The sequence below is a fragment of the Lissotriton helveticus genome, chromosome 2_1 (genome assembly GCF_964261635.1).
Source record: "Lissotriton helveticus chromosome 2_1, aLisHel1.1, whole genome shotgun sequence".
NCBI classification, from domain to species: Eukaryota; Metazoa; Chordata; class Amphibia; order Caudata; family Salamandridae; genus Lissotriton; species Lissotriton helveticus.
In genome coordinates this window covers 2,118,776,159-2,118,793,944 of record NC_136059.1, presented here as the reverse complement: position 1 = coordinate 2,118,793,944, position 17,786 = coordinate 2,118,776,159, and positions in this window count along the sequence as shown.

Below are 17,786 nucleotides of genomic sequence, written 5' to 3'. Positions count from 1 at the left end.
GAAAGCATGACTGCTTTTGTAAAATTAAGAGAATGTCTGTGTACAGCTCCTGCATTGGGAATGCCTGACTACTCAAAGGAGTTTTCACTGTTTTGTGATACACGAGACAATTGTGCACTTTCAGTCCTGACCCAAATTCATGGCTTGACAAGACGTCCAGTGGCATATTTTTCTTCCACATTGGACCCCATGGCAGCTGCCTTACCTGGATGCCTGAAAGCAGTAGCTGCAAACCGCATGAGTCTTGAGCAGAGTGAATCCATCATTATGGGACATCCTGTAACAGTATATGTTCCACATGCAGTTGTAATTTTGCTTAAAAGAATGAAAACCCAGTATCTCACACCTAGTCGGCTGGCTAAGTATGAGAGAATTCTTGTAGGTGCAGGAAACGTAACCATTGCAAGATGCAATATCTTGAATCCAGCTACCCTATTACCGAATTCACTCTCAGCAGAAGTGAAGGGAGAAGTTGAACATGACTGCATTGACTTGACTGAGTACAAAACCACACCCAGACATAAAATAAGAGCCTTTAACTAATGCAGAATATGAGCTGTTTGTAGATGGCTCTTGTATGAGACATGTGGAAGGAGGCCTAAGCGCTTCTTACTCGGTGTGTACATTGGGAGGTCCAGTCGAAGCATCCTATTTATCGGGAGTCAAGTCTGCACAAATAGCTGAATTGGTTGCATTGGCAAGAGCCTGTAAATTTGGGAAGAACTGGAAAGTAACCATATATACTGATAGCCAGTATGGTTACGGGGTTGTGCAAGACTTTGGCCAATTGTGGATGCAAAGGGACTTTCTGAATTCTTCGGGAACTCCTATAAGAAATGGAAATTATGAACAAGATTTACTGGAAGCAATCCAGTTACCAAAGGAATTGGCTGTGGTCAAGTGTGCTGCTCACAAATATGGCAATGACAAAGTGACAGCAGGTAATCGATATGCTGACCAGTTAGCCCAACATTGTGCAAGATACAAAATGGCTATTAATAAGAAGGTGGGGGTGAAGGGAAACAGCTGCCAACTTATGATGCTAGAAGGAATAAACACATGGGAAGAAGTGAGAGACTTGCAGAACACAGCAGAGCCAAAAGAAAAGGAAAATTGGAAGAAATTTGGTTGTCAGAGAAGGAATGAAGATGGTGTCATTGTCTACCTTGATGGTATGCCTGTGTTACCAGACTGTCTGCTTGCTCCTATGGCTAGATTGATACATGGAGACACACATTTGGGAAGAGATGCTATGATACGCATATTTAGACAAGCATGGTTCGACTCGATATTCAGAAACATAGCAGAGGCACTCTGCCAGAGGTGTCTGGTTTGTCAACAATTTAACCCAGGAAAGAAAACAGTAGTGTTGCCAGGAAAAATTGGAAAGGCAGAGGGCCCTTTTATACGACTACAACTTGACTTCATTCAGTTACCCCCTTGTCGAGGCATGAAGTACATACTTGTCATTGTCTGCCTATTTTCAAAATGGGTGGAAGCCTACCCCACATGGAGGACTGATAGCATCACTGTAGCAAAATTGTTACTTAGGGAACTTATACCTCGGTACGGTTTTCCAGTAACAATGGAATCAGACAGAGGGAAACATTTCCATAGTGAAATAATAAATCAAATTTGTGAAGCATTCAGAATTACGCTAAAGCTGCACTGTGCATATCGCCCAGAGGCTTCTGGAGTAGTGGAACAATTGAATGGCACTATCAAATCAAGATTGGGAAAAATGTGTGAATCAACTCAAATGGAATGGCCAGATGCTTTGCTCCTTGTTTTGATGGGACTTAGAAGTGTTCCAGACCAGAACACCGGATTGAGTCCAAATGAGATACTGATGGGAAGAGCAATGAGGCAAGCATGGGTGTCAGGATACAAACTGATAAGCATATCTGATGATTTGGTACTAGAATACTGCAAATAACTGGCTGACCAAGTGTGTTCTATCTCTCACCAGGTTGGGGAAGACACTGTCGGCAGACTAGCAACTCCAGCTCATGACCTGAACCCAGGTGATTGGGTCGTAATAAAGAAACATACTCGGAAAACTTGCCTTGCAACAAGGTGGGGAATACCACGACAAGTAATCCTGGTTACCACCACAGCTGTGAAATGTGCAGGAGTACCACAGTGGATCCATGCCAGTCATATGAAGAAAGTGACTGAACCTGAGGAAACTGAGGCTGAAGGTTGTACAGCTGAAGGGTCTCGAGAACTTGATCCAGAAGTAGCTGAAGAGGAACAACCGAGCTCCAGTCAAGATGATTGGGTCCCAGTAATCGACCTGACTGTAGATCCTGTAAGAACAAGAAGACAACCCCATTTAGATAGACAGTGGGAGAATGAGGACGAGACAGGTGTAGAGGGAGATACTAAGATCATCGAAATCCAAATCAAATCTGATACTGAGGAGGATCAGATAGGGAAAGGTCAAATAATCGACACTCCACCGAGAACTCCTGAGCCAGAAGAGGGACAGATAGAAATTAGGGCAGAGGTTCAAGCGGAAGAAAATCAAAAGTTCGAAGAGCTTGAACAGGACCAGATAGGAATAGGTAATTGTGTTCAGGTAGAAGAAGACAAAACAAACCAAAGCTAAATACAGCATATACCTGAACAAGGCCAGTTTAGTGACCAGGCAGTAGAAACTGAAATAAGACCTGGACCTGGTCAGCTAGGGAGAAACACAGAAGACAATCTTGAAACAAATGTGCACAACTGAATGAAAATAAAAGAGCATTTGAAGAAGGCCAAGAGACAGTGCCACTTAAAAGACTCAGAAAAGGAGACAAGTTGCCTAGATGTATCAAAAGACTGAAACTGCGACTAAAAACAATTAATGAAGAACCTGAACAGGTGAATGAAGTCTCAAGTCAAGCTGACCCACCTGTAATACAAACCAGAAGAAGAAGCCCCCGAATAAAAAGACTGAATAATAAATATTGAAGCCCTAAATGGACTTATCTTGTATTGGAAGACTTTAAAAACTTGGAAATAAGTGACAAAAGTGATGAAGAATTGATCCCTGACCAGACTGACGAAGAAGTGAAACCGACCTGAAATCTACACAGGGTAAAATAGGCTGTGTAAAGTTACAAAGAGGGGTTGAATCTCCTTTAAGTCAAAATGGCTGATCCTTCTGTTGATGGAAGACTTAAACGAGGTTGTTTAAAAACATGTTGTAGAATGTTTATGTAGTGTAGCAATAATACTTATACTTTGGATAGGACTAACAATATACATGATGAATAAAGACACTAACTTGTACCCTACTAGTCAATTGCCAAAAGACACTGAAGAGCTACAAACTAGAGATACACCACAAAGAGTAGATATACAAGAGAGAGCACTTAGTCTTAGACAAACAACAGTAGATTTAGAAGCACCAGATGAGGAAGGACTACATTATAATAAACTCAAAAACAGAACTCATTTGAATGTATTTGCAAACCTGTTAGTACATTATGTAGTAGCAATGGAATAGAAGACTGCTATGTCTGTATAAAGCTGCCTACCTCGGTAGCTGAGGGTGAGACAAACCACCATTTGCCACTAACCTATGGAATTTCCTGTAGTGTTTTAACAAGCTTATTTTACAAAAGAGGACCATTACAGTATTACTATTCTAATCTAGATGTGATATTTTGTGAACTTCCTGTACGAAGAAACTTAAACCCTGTACATAAGACTAGAGATGTAGCAAAATACATGAGTGAATATTTTCTAACTGTAGGCAAAATAAACATAGATGACGCACACAAGAATAACCTGACATGTTTATTACAAGATAAAGAGAAAATGTTTCTGAACATGGTAGAGAAAAGAAGAGAGAGTTTCCAAAAGAAAGCAAATGACAATAATCAGAAAACTCCTAAATGGGCGGGAAGCATAGGGAGCACCTCAAATCGTGGGGCTAATGCTGCTATGTTGCTGGATTTCGAAAAGAAGGGGAAACTTTGTCTTCACAGAGAAAGAACCAGTTATTATAACAATATATTCATTGGTTCCAGTGAATGCGAACACAATTACAAGGTAATTGGAGGTTGGGGTTTTAAAGATGGGTCAGAACCTGTGTTTCCTGGAATTTATTATATATATGGAAACAAGGCTTATTTCAAATTGCCCGACCATTGGTACGGGAGCTGTTACTTTGGTATTGTCTTCCCAAAGATATAACATGTGGGTAAAATCACTGGAAGCAATGAAAGAACTAATTAATTAGTACGTAGTAACAGAGAAAGTGTTGGTGAAATAGTAGGTGATATTTTTAGTGCATTGATACCTACAATGGGAGTGGCTCTGAATGCACACAGAATGTGCAAATTTTCAACAGTAGTGGATCGCTTGTCAACTGACACTGCTGGAGGTTTCCTGATGGTCAATACCGAATTGGTTGCGATCAGATCAATGGTTTTACAAAATCGACTTGCTCTTGACACATTATTGGCAAAAGACGGCAGTCTGCAGAATGTTGAAAGCGCAACATTGTTGCATTTACATACCTAACAAAAGTGTGGAAATTAAAGGGTATGTGAGAAAAGTTACAAATCTGGAAAAAGAGCTCAAACCACTAGAGGTTGACAGTGCATGGAAGAGGCTTACTGATGGTCTCTCCGCCGTAGGTAGTTGGTTTTCTAATATAGGCAAAAGTCTTGTGAGCAAAATACTGATGCCAATAGCGGGAATAAGTTTACTAGTATTCGGAATAATAATTTGCTGCAAGTGGCGAAAACACAAAAAGAAATATTCTGTGAATAGGTGAGGAGTGAAAATGAAAATTGAAGAGCTCGAATTAGAAGAAATGAATAACCAGATTTATAAGAAGATGAAAAACTCTCATCCTGATAAAAATGCTGAGAAAAAGCAAAATAGAAAGTTTGAAGAAGAGATTGAAATGGTTGAAATGTGAGAAGTTGGCATCTGGTTCCATTAATTGTGATGATATAAAATATCATCAAAGAGGGGATTGACGGAGCACGGATTCGCACGTAAAGAAACTTGCTTGTATTCATGAACCTCGAATAACAGTATTAATAAGTAACCAACATGTTTGTCCTACTAAAACGTTCCTTTGCCCCTGCATACCGGGTGTCCAAGAGAAGCTTGCTTATGTGTTTACTAATACTAATACGCTTGCACCTAAAATGGCCGCTGCTACGCGGGAATTTAGACTGCCCATGCGTCGGTCATACCCATGTGACATGACGTATTCGTTGTCTTGGTGGGAAACGGTTCGCATCTGCACACTGCAGCTAAAATGGCTGCTTTGTGTTCTCACATGCGAGAAGCTTGCACTGCTACTTTTGCTAAGCTGTTCGTTCTGCTTAATCCTAATGCTATAGTTTATTAAAAAGTAATTAGTATTGTGTAGAGATTCATGGTATACAGTGAAATCATTTATTCTGTGTTCTAAAACTGTTTCCTTTTACTTTTCATGTATCATGATCTTTGGACCAGAGGGACGGGAATACTCCATTTTGAAAATTCCTTTGCACACGGCACTCTACAAGAGGAGGGCTGAAGTCAGTGCTTAATTTGTGCCGGTGCTTTCCGGTGCTTAGCACCGGCACTTACTTTTCAGGGCCGGGTCTACAGTTTACACGCATCTGCACGTCGTCACATATGAAGACATGATGTTATAATTACCAATACACTGTCAATACTGACTCAGTGACTCAGAGTCGTCGCAGAGTGTTGTTCTGGGTCTCCGGTCCTGAGTGAGACAGTCAGAGTGAATGTGAGCCGGTCCGGAGCAAAGCTTGAATTGCTGCAATCATTAACCATAATAATGATCCTCGTCATGACATGGCGCCATCATGGCGGCAGGCGGCCGCGGCGTCGCGTTGGCGCGGCCCTTAGTTTAGTCGACTGCGACTGTTGCCAGTGGTGGGCGGGACCTCGGGAGCAGTACTGGGCGTGAGTGTCAGACATGATTGGGTATTTGGTTGTGCACGCGCCGTGCTGTGCGCAGATTGTTTCACTTGCCAATGCCACACCCCGGCACACCCGCAGCCCACGAGTCAGAGCCAGCCAGTCTGACAAAGATGAGGGCAGGCAGCAGCAACACTAGGCAGCCTGCCCGCCTATTAATAAAGGATAGTGCCCCGCAACGCCGACCACGATGAGTGTAACCGTAAGTACGACTAAGTAGCAGTCAGAATGTCATCATGCCACCTGCAACATGCCCAGTCAGTGAGTTACTCAGTGGTGTGTGGTGGCGTGTCGGGCACCGGGGTAGCTCCGGCTCCGTTAGCTGACGCAGGCGCACTAGTCTGTTCCTGGCACTGCCCTGGCCCACAGTACACAGTCATATTAATTCAATATTCATGTTTATATCACACTAGGTTAAGACTAGTGACAGTTGTTAAAGAAGGGAAGGCCTGCCCTGCACTCTGAAGTAACCTCAGTCACAGGCCTTCCCAAATAAGCACTGAGAATACTATGATTCCACACTGCTAATATAACGCAAAAAAAGGAAACACACCACTCACAACTTAGCACGTTATTCGTTCATTGCCCCTAAGTAACCCGAATTGACACTATCAACCCATAAACCAGCAGTCTTGCGTTATGTCATTGTTAAGTGTACACGTCAGTCAGCGTCTCAATGATTTTCAGCATGGGCAAAGGGGGCATCTGCCTTAGCACCACCTTCCAACGTCCCTTCTGCTGAACGTTCATTGTTGTCTCAGGAATGGCAGCTGTGATGTGGGGTTTATTTTTGATTATGAATATCAAGCGCCGTGTACCTATGTTTTATTTTGAATTTGAATTACACATAAAATATTGCTTTTGCAAGACAAAAAATATTCATAACGGTTTCATCAATGCTTGCTCACGTTTGCTACTTTGCTCTACTTGGCACCAAATATAGAAGCTGGGGAGCTTGAGCTTTATGTAATTTTTGTAACCCCACTTCTAAAAGTTTAACTTGTAATGTGATATTATTTGTAAATATAATTTGGTACTATTTGTCATCAAGACATCGTGAATTATTTGGAACACTTAACAAATTCAAAGTTGTTTCCAACAGTGCGCCAACGAAAAATGGCTTGCTCCTTGCCCCAAAACATCTTAGGAGGGCACTGATTTCAGTCTGGCATTCAGTGTCAGCACAGGGAATGGGAAGTAGGAGGCAGCACCAAAGGGCTAACTTCAGAGAAGCACAAACACCCACCTTCTCAGCCTCCTCCTTGGCCTGCAGCATCTGTAAAATAAACAGTGCCTTACATTTAACAAAGCAAATGTTCATTTCCCGACAACCTTGACAAGATGAAGATTCGCATTGCCCTCTGACTCTGCCTGGACTGGCCTGGCCTAGTAGCGGTCGCGGACGCCATATACATTATTGGCAAGATAGGGCCGGGCCGGCTAGTGTTAAAGTTCAAAGGCCCTGCCCGGCTCCTGCCTTTGAACTTAGTAGTATCATAAATAATCCTCCCCTCCTAAACATTTTACTGAATAAAGTTAGTGGCTATCTGGGTCAGAACCGGCACAGAGTGTATTGTAAAGAATCACTGCATATACGTAGTTAATTCCTTTATTGTAAAGCCAGCACGAGTGCTCCTACAGACACGGAGCGTAACTGCCGACAGCTTGGCGATCAGCTGGCAACTGTCAGTTCTGACAGTTCCCAGCTGGTGACCTCACTGCTGGTACGGTGTCCTCACAGGGACACAGACAGGCGCATGCGATAAGGTGTCCTGTAGTGGACACAAGAACTACAAACACAACACATCCCCCTCCTTAGGGGAGAACTGTAACCAACAGGAACTAAGTGGTAGTGTGAGCTACTTTACCCACATATGTAGTCTTTAAGTTTAGCGGTCAATCCCTTTTCACTCAATATGTTTAGAACTTGCTCCACACGGCTGTCGTGTTCCACTCTTGTTCGACCCATTACTAGGATATCATCCTGGAATAACAAAATGCCTGTGACCCCTTCAAAAATGTTATTCATTAATCTTTGGAACATTGCCGCAGCAGATGCTAATCCAAATGGTACGCGGGTGAACCTAAAACAGCCAAACGGTGTCACAAAGGTGGTCAAATGTTTGCTCTCCCGGTGTAATTGCACCTGGTGATATGCTGATTTTAAATCGATGGTCGTGAACCATTTGATGCCCTTGGTCGTGGACAGCATCTCGTTAATCTTTGGAAGTGGGTACTGCTCCACCAAGATGTTTTGGTTCAGATCTCGAAGGTCAATGCAGAGTCTGAGTTTTCCATTGGGGCGCTTGGCCACGACAAGGGGTGCAACCCACTCTGACACCTCGACTCTCTCTATTATACCGTCCATCAGTAATTTTTCCAGTTGACTCTTTACCTCCTCTCGTATGGCGAAAGGTATATTCCTAGCTTTGTGAACGGTGGGAGTGGTGATTGGTTTTAACTTTATTTTGTGTTGGTAACCCCTAAGCGCGCCTACCTTTCCACTGAATACCTTTGAGTACTTTGTGAGTATCTGGCTAGCATAATTGTCACTGTCGGACAGACTGAGCACAGGTTCATCGCTGTTAGGATCGAGCTTGATTCCTAGGCTTCCCTGGTCCATCCAGCCTAATACCGATGGTCCAATTTTAGAAACATAGAGCTTACATTCGGCTACTCTTCCCTTGAATACGAATTGTAATTCTCTGTAACTTGTATTTCAATGGGTTTTCCGTTGAATGATTTAATATTGATGTCCGGTAGGTAGAGACTATCTCCAATCTTATCCTTGAACTTGGTTTCCCAAACTTTCTCATTAACGATGGTATATGGTGAGCCTGAATCTGCCACAATGTTTATTTCTACTCCACCTATTGTCATGTTACATACTGGTTTCCTTGTCTTAGCTTTCAATTTGTTCTCGTTGTCCATATCTTGCTCGTCGTCTATGTTGAGAATGTACATGTTTATGTCATCTTCATCCTCATCACTTGTTTCATCAACTTCATCTTCCACTTCTTTCACCCATTGGTTCTTCCTTCTGTTGCATGCTTTGTTAAAGTGACCAATTAGTCCGCAATACGTGCATTTAACTTCTCTGGCTGGGCACTTAAAGTCATTTGCCATGTGAGCAGTGTTTAGGCATCGGTAACAGTGTCCTTTTCTTGGTGTCTCATACTTCCTGTAAGTTTGTTTGGGTTCTTTTGGTTTTACAGTTTGCCTGTTAACTCTCCAATTTTTTTGATCAGTAACCTTGTTGACGCTCTTGCCTTCTTTTTTAATTTTTTCCTCTTTTAGTACAGCTTTGGCGCATCTCCCCGTAAGTTCCGCTTTCCTGGCTATATCTATTATGTTCTGCAAAGGGTATTCACCCTTCGCCCATAGATTATCTTGAATGTTCTCGTTTGAGCCTTGCATAACAATTTGATCTCTTATTAGTTCGTCGTGCAGTTGTCCAAATCGACAGTTTATTGCTAGTTCTTTTAGAGCAGATACATAGTCATCAACAGTCTCCTCCTTTCCTTGTTTCCTATGGAAAAACTTATATCTGTCAACACCTACACAAACCGTTGGTTTATACTATGCATTTAGGTCGTCAATTGCGATTGAAAATGTATCTTTTTCTTCTTCTCCTCTTATTTTCTTGTTTATGTTGCGTATATTTTATATTTCCCGTGCGTCCTCTCTCGTGGTTGGTTTTGCCGTAATCTTCCTTATTTTTTTTTACCCTCAAGATGGCCGCCAACGTCAATCACGTATGCACGCGATGACGTAACAGCCGTCGTCGTTCACCACAGCAGTTCGCATACGCAGGAGGATTGACGGTTAGATTTCCGTTACTAACGTTGACAGGATTCTCTTATATATATATATATTTCTTCCAACTGCACATTCAATGTCCATACACTGCCAGGATACACGAGAGATAATACATGAAGTGAATCCTTACTTCGGTTTGACGGTTTCTAGCTTGTCGCGGTTCCTGTCAGTTGCAGGGATTCTTCTCACGCTGTTATCAATTTCATGTTGCCTTCATATAAATACTTCTTTTGTCATCATTTCCAATGCGATTTTCATTGCGGTTTGAGATGAAGATACTGCTTACTCACAGTTTGCTTTCGTTTGAAAAGTTCCTTAATATTTTCCGATCACCTGAATTCCTCTTGTACGCTTTCTCACTGGTGCCTGTTTTTTTTTTCGTCTTTAGATGTTCAGTTTACTTCACCATGTCGAGTTTCATTGCTGACAGCTTTACATTCTTCATAGGTTTTTCCTTTTGCTTATCTATTGTATTATTTTTTTAATTTCTTCACGTGGGTTCCGTGCTGGCTAGTCGTCGCCAGTATTGTAAAGAATCACTGCATATACGTAGTTAATTCCTTTATTGTAAAGCCAGCACGAGTGCTCCTACAGACACGGAGCGTAACTGCCGACAGCTTGGCGATCAGCTGGCAACTTTCAGTTCTGACAGTTCCCAGCTGGTGACCTCAGTGCTGGTACGGTGTCCTCACAGGGACACAGACAGGCGCATGCGATAAGGTTTCCTGTAGTGGACACAAGAACTAGAAACACAACAGAGTGTTGTTCTGGTCTGGGTGAGTCTCACTCTCTGTCCCTCCCGAGTTCCTGTGTGCTTCGGCTAAGTTGTTAAATGCCAGTATGCCGGATGTTGTATGGGCTTTGCGGCAGGCAACACAGAGTTCGCTGATTTTTTTCCTATTGCCACCACGCCCCTGTACTCCCGCACCCCACGAGCCATCAGCCGGACAATATTGAGGCCAGGGTTGAGGGGCCCGAGAAGGGCAGTCTGGCAGGCAGGCACAGCAGCATGCAGCACCAGGCAGAGTCTATAATCTGTATATGGTAATAAATAAAGGCAGTGTCCCGTAGCCTCGGATGACTCGAGTATAATAATTATAAAAATTACCAACCGGGTCCGTAACTGTCTGTAAGTACCACCAAATAGGGACTAAGAGGGTTACCTTGGATGATTCTCTAGAGTCCTTGTGTGACTTCAATACATTCAAGTAAAAACAGACGTGTTCCTGTTCAACCACAAAGCCTTCCTTGAGGTCTCCGTTGAGCACCATGCATTGCAAGTTGTAGTTAAGTAAGAAAATAAGTGTTCCCACACGTGCTACAAGGTGGAATTGCTGTTTTTGGGAGATTGTGTTTTTAACTGATAGACTAATTGTAAGGTGAAGACGAAAGCCAGACCCTTGTTGTCTGGAGTTGTAATCGAAATTATGAAAAAATGTCAAACTTTACTGTCACTGGAAGTTAGCAACACACCCCGGCTGGATGCCTACATGTGACATTTCAATGGCTTATAGCCTGGATCATGGATGTTTATGTGTGACATTTCCACGGTTTTTGGCCTAGCCCTGTCCTGGACGCTTATGTTTGACAGTTTATGGCTTGTGTGCCAGTTGAGGGTGTGGGTGGAGCCAATATAGGAAGTGGGTGGAGCTAGTGAAGGAAGTGGGTGGGGTCGGGGGAAAGTGGTGTGGCCTCCGACAAACATTTGAGCACCTGCACTTCATATTTTACAAATTAAGCACTGGCTGAAGTCATTTATCATTGAAACCCAGCCAAGACAAGACACAGCCAAGATGCACCTGGGAAGCTGACCTCTCCCCTCGGTCGAAGAAGCCAGAGTGTACCTGTTGAATTACAATGTATTTATGTATTTAATAAAGCAACCATTGTGAAGTGAAATAAAGATGTAATGTGAACCTGAGGTTGATGGGCGGGAACGCAAATTTGAATATGAGATGGGAAAATTCGAAATGTTAGGATGGGGTGATGACCTCTCCTCCTCTTTTTTCCAATCGAAATTGGGGATTCTTACACTTGCAACATTGGGGAGTGGTACACTGACCTGAAAAATGGTATAACTAGCCTAGGTTTAGCTAGGGAAATTCTCCGACTTGTCCGAATAGCTGACCTTTCACTGACCCAATGCACTCAATGGCTGATCGAGAACAGAGGTGATGCAAAGCACTCTGTCAGAAGACTCGCTGACCCAATCGGGGTTCTGGGACCTGAAGTGCTGGCGAAGCACTTTGCTGGGGAATTCGATAACCCAATCGGGGTTTTTACTGATAGCTGCAGAGAGGGAGTAGCGCAGGCGTTGCAACTGAACTGCGGGTGCTGATCTTAACTTTCAGTGGTCCGGTTCTGATCCAAATCTGGCTTTCCTGTCCTATCTCTGACCTGCACTTGCTGGCCTACTGGCGTTTGCAACTTTCAGGGTTTCTGTCCTTAACTGACCCGTGGCCAGGGTTGGTTTTCATTCCATCTAGTTAAATATAAATCTGTGTGGGTAATAAATAGTATCAATTGCGTCCTTTTCTTACCTTCCCTGAAGTTTGCTAAAAGTCTTAATTACATATGTTCCTTTCTCTTACCCTTCCTTTGTGACAAGATAAGAAAGTCGTAAATCTTGCCATTATTAGCATGTTCCATTTTTTCCCCTACCTTATAGTTGGATGTTAAGTACTGTTCATGAATAAGTAGATGATCCTATTTTTTACCCTCCCTTTAAGGAAAACTGGAGTGGTTATCCTGAATTATTAGCGTGTTCCATTTTCTTACCTTCCCTATAGTTATGTGGTAAACTCAATTACGTCATTATAATTTGTGTTCCCTCTTTTTACCCACCCTCTTGAAATGATTAAACTGTGACATACTAGCATGTCCCTTATTTCTCCTGTCCTTTAGAAAGTACCATTTCAAGTCTGATTTCTAATAAGTTCATTTCAGTATGTTCCTTGTTTCTACCTTCCCTTTAGAATTCTAAATGGTTGGCATAATATATCTTCTGCATAGTTATACCCTTCTCATGATTCTGATTATTGAATGCTTGCTTGCTGTGAACCTTTGGCTTATGACTTTTGATGAAGATTAGATAAAGGTTTTCAAAACTTCTCAAGTCTGTGATTATTATATGAGTGCATATTATTGTATTGCTAACATACCCATTATGCTATACTCCCTGATCCCACAGGTCCACAGATACCAGTGACCAGGAATGTAAGTCAAGGGTATAGGACCTAGGAAGTACAATATCTGATAGTCAGTGCCCAGGTTACCTGATTGATCTGAACTATTTTAAAATTTGTATATGGGCCTAGGTGAGTATTTTGGTAAAGTTATAGACGGGTGACCTGCGCGCTCTATCAGTACGATGGGCGTTTGTGCTCCTGCTCTCTTAAACGGGCCAATCAGCCCTACAAATTCCCTTCGGCGTCGAGCTGCAAGCACCGACATATCCGAGAATACTCTCACTCTCACTCTATCAGCTAGCAAAGTATCCTTTTTCTGAATTGCATTGCTTAAAATAGCTTCTTTTGTATGAAAATCTGCAAAATTAACAATCATAGTCCTCGGATACTTGGCCCCTGCTGAGCATTGTGTTGGGATCCTGTGTGCCCTTGTTATGGTAAAACCTTTCGGGGGATTCTGGAGTATACGTACTTTATTCATTGTTTCCATATATAGCAGAGGGTTAGATTGACCATTTGGGCATGTGTTATATTCTAGAATCCCCGTAAAGCGAGGATTAGAGCGTCTCGCATAGTTCTCCATTTCATCGATTTTCACCTGAGAGTCCTGCCGTTTCTTTCGGAGAGTAGCAACCTCATTATCCCAGCTCAAAAAATGGTCCTCCATATTTGACACACGCTGCTTCAGTTCTTTAATTCTCTCTGGAATTTGTTGTACTGTTGCCTCGATTTTGTCTAACATTTAATGTACTGAAGCCATTTCCTGGGCCTGTGAGTGTTTGCAGTCTCTGATCTCAGCTGGAATAGTTTCAAAAAGCTGCTGGAACTGATACAGTGAGGGTTCGCTACAACTACATTGACCAGTTTTATTGACTTGCTGTTGAATTTGAGCAATATCACAAGTGTTCTCCATTCCCTGCAGGTTTTGGAGTGTGTATTCCTGAAGTAAACTCATGGGTCCTGGTGCATATGTAACATGGGAGAGGGCTGGAGTTTTCACAACCTCTGTCTCCAAATTTGACTCTGGGCTTCATGCTGATACATTCAACATTGGAGCCGTTACCGCTACCGTGTCAGCAGCGGGGACAGTAACTGTTTCTTTACCTAAACCCTGGTTGTTTGAGCGCTTGTTTACTTCCTCCAATGATTGTAGGTCATCTCAGCCAATTGTGCCCCTGGTCCAGTGATAGCTCCTGATCCGGTGGCCACTGAGGCTACTACTGACTTTGCACTGCCACTGATATGTTGTGGACTGGTAGTGGTGCCATGGTGCTCTCTTTCCAGCGTATTCTAAGTGCATACAGACTCAAGAGGCCAGAAAAATTCAGGCACCAAATCACCCCCGGTGGCAGCAGAATCCAAGGAGAACCCTAAAAAAACAGGGTGGGAGGAGAGGACATACTTGTCGACAGGGCTGAGGAGAGCTGATCAGTTAATTTATCCGTAACACCCCCTTTCCTTTCAGAATTCATGTCCCTCCTTACCGCAAGAATACGTGTTTGCGTAGCTTTCCTCTTTGCCCTCTGATTTATTAATAACGGACTGAAAGCTGAAGCTCCAACAACTGGTGCAACTCCTGCGCCCTTCAAAACAATTTTCATCATGCCTTTGACCACTCAGCTTTTGGACCAGGCCGGTGGCTGCTACCAACTTAAAAAAACACAGCAACGGACTTGGAGCCTATTCAGGGACCCTCAGCGCAGCTATGTTGGTCAACCAGAGTGAATACTTGAGCACAGTAACCCCCTTGCCCCTGCGAGGCACATGGCAGCTTCCCCTGCTCTCTCCTCTCCCCTTCAAGATCTGTCCAAGCAACGTGAATTAAATACTGGCAGGATTGAGGCTGGCGACACTTTGCCGAAAACTCCTGCGCCTGAACTCCTCGAGTTTGCGGCACCAGTTACCGGCATGGTAGCGATTCTGCAGCCGGCAGCTTGAGGGGGTGGGGCTGTACCATGCTAGACACAAAGGAATTGGGCTGACCATTGCAGCGATTCGATTTGCCAGTCAGGGCAATTGGACTGAATTATGTTTACATTGTTTCAATCCCAGGAAGAAATATCGGGGAGCTCCATGACCTCATGCAGTGTGGCGTTAATAGTGTTCCAGTGGGACTGCAGGACAGGGCAAGATCAGAACATTTGAAGAAAGGTTGTACTTGGGGTCTGGCATCAGGTACAAGCAAACAGTAACTCTGGGTATTGGTATTGGCACTGAAGCTGCGCAGGCATCAGGTATGCCATGTGCAGTATAAAGAATTGTATATTTTTGAAGCATGAGTACCCGGACACCTTCTTCAGGAATTCCAGGGCATGCTCCCACTCTTTATCATGCAGTGGCCTCAAAAAATTCCTCTTCCCGTTCATGACGCAGCCGGGCGAGTGAAGCAGGGGTCAGTTCCCGGATGGGCTTGTCTATCCAGGTAATAAGACGTCTGCCATGGCCCATGGTTAACACTTTAGAGCAGTTGATGGGTCGCGGGCTCCCCCTTAGCCAGGCCCCAGAGGCATTGACAGTCAAGTATGATTCACCTATGAAGCAGGAACTGCCCCGGGGGGAGCCCGCCCTTCTCACCTAGCTGGTCAAAGGGGAGTAGCAGGCCCAATTAGAATAAGGAAGCCATCTTCAGAAGTGAGTGGTCTGTCCAGACCTGTAACTACGGGGCATTGTAATAATCCCTACCCCGGGGCAGGCTGGCTAATGGCAGCAGTGGGGTGTATAGTCGGGCTCCTTGAGACAGATGATGTATGCGGAGCGTAAAGGCCTTCGCAATAGTTACTTGAATAGAATAGATTGAGGCGGGTCACCGGCAACTGCAGCTTGACCAAAGCGACTCGCCGTCCGACATTCCCCTGGATAATGGAGCAAAGCAGTGTCTATAGCTCCCTAAAAAAGGAGCGAGGAGGGATGACTGGGAAACTGGCAAAATAGTTGATGAGGAGAGGTAGGTTGATCAATTTTTCCAATGCAATTTTTCCTAAAGGAGCCAGGGGAAGTGTTTTCCACAAGCTCACGAATGAGCTTATGCCCGCCAACATTCTGCAGTGGTAACCCTCCTAGAGATCCTGGGGGGTGTAGTACAGGTGGATTTACAGCGCCCATTCGGGCCAGAAGAGGCTGGAGTCACCAACGTGCACCTCCCACAAGGGGATGTAACGGCTGAGGGGATCGACTGATGATTTCAACCAATTAACTTTTCAGCCCGTCTGCGTCTGCGAAGTTCAACAACGTGGCACAACGAGGTATGAGGTCAACCGCAATGTCCTGTAGATCAAGAAGGAGGTTGTCTGCGTACAAGGAGACACTGTGAGTATCTCCTATCGGAGGATGGCCCATTCTCTTCCCTTTATCATGTAGACAGACTGCCAGAGGTTCCATCACCAGGGCAAAGAGAAAGGGGAGAGTGGGCGCCCCTGACGTGTGCCCTGAGTCACAGGGAATGGGGCCGAGATATGACGACATAGGCGTGCCTGCAAGGTGGGGTTCAAGTACTGTAGCTTGATGTAGGCTAAGAGTTTGGGTCCCACTCTCAGGCGACAAAGCATAGTAAACTGGTAATGCCAGGACAGGGTATTGAACTACTTCTAGACAATCTAGAACCAGGCAGCCGGCACATGGGAAAAGGCTCTTCACTCTATCCTGAATATGGAACAGACAGCAGATATTTTGAGACTTGCTCCTACCAGGTTCACAGCCATTTTGGTCAGGTACACCAGAGTAGGAAGTGCTTGGGCATAGCGATTGGCCAAGATTTTGCCAAGGATCTTGTAGTCCACCGTCAGGAGGACAATTGGTCTGTAGGAGGCCAGTAGGGCAGAATCCCTGTCTGGTTGCAGAATCTAGACTAGAAGGCACTCACAGAGCGAATTGGGGAGCTCGCTGACTCATAGTGTCGCTCCGTACATTTGTACCAGTCAGTGTGCTAGCAGGTTGGAAAAAGCCTTACAGTATTCCAATGGCCCATTCCGGCGTTTTATTAAGAGCCAGATCTAGGATAGGCTGTTTCACTTCAGCCGATGTGGTCTCCACGTCCATAGAGGTCTTAATCTGAGAGGGAATCTGGGGCAGAGTAAGAGCGGTAAGGAACTGGTTTATAAATCATGAAGATTCATGCAGTGGAGCCTATAGACCACAGCGTAGTAGTCGTAGATGGTCTGCAGAATATCAGTTTGGACATGGATCGCTACAGTGTAGGGAGTGGTCACTGCAGTTATGAGACAAGCATCAGAATCCTGGTGAATAAGCCATGCCAGGAGCACTCCTGGCTTGTTTTTGATACACCCTGGCAGCATTACACTTTGAAGATGTGCCATCGGAGTTCTGCTAGCAATGCCTCATGGGCGGTTTGTGCCTCCACCAGTTGGATCACAAGTGATGGGTTAGCATTGCCCGCCTTGCTGAGAGTAGCAAGCTTTCGCTCCACTGCCTGCAAGTCTGGTTTGAGTGTACGTTGGACCCTTACTATCTGCCAGATACACGTCTCCCTGGTGACTACCTTAAAACCTTTCCATTCCAGCATTCTGGTGAATGCCGTGTGGGAATGTTCAGAAAAGTAGTGGCGGATATGTGCCTCCTGCTCATGCCGAAACGCCGGGTCTTCAAGGCAGTCTCACGACAGCCACCAAGCAGGGACAGTGGATGGGAGGGCTGTGATTGGAGGGCCATGAGGTGCGCGTCATGGTCTGAAAAAACCCATCCCAGGTAGTCCACATGTGGAACTAGGGGTATTATGGAGGGTGAGCACTAGAAGCGGTCAAGACGCATATAGAGATTGTGCAGGTTAGAGTGGAATGAGTACAGTTTGGTCTTGGGGTATCAGGTTTTCCAGGCATCTGC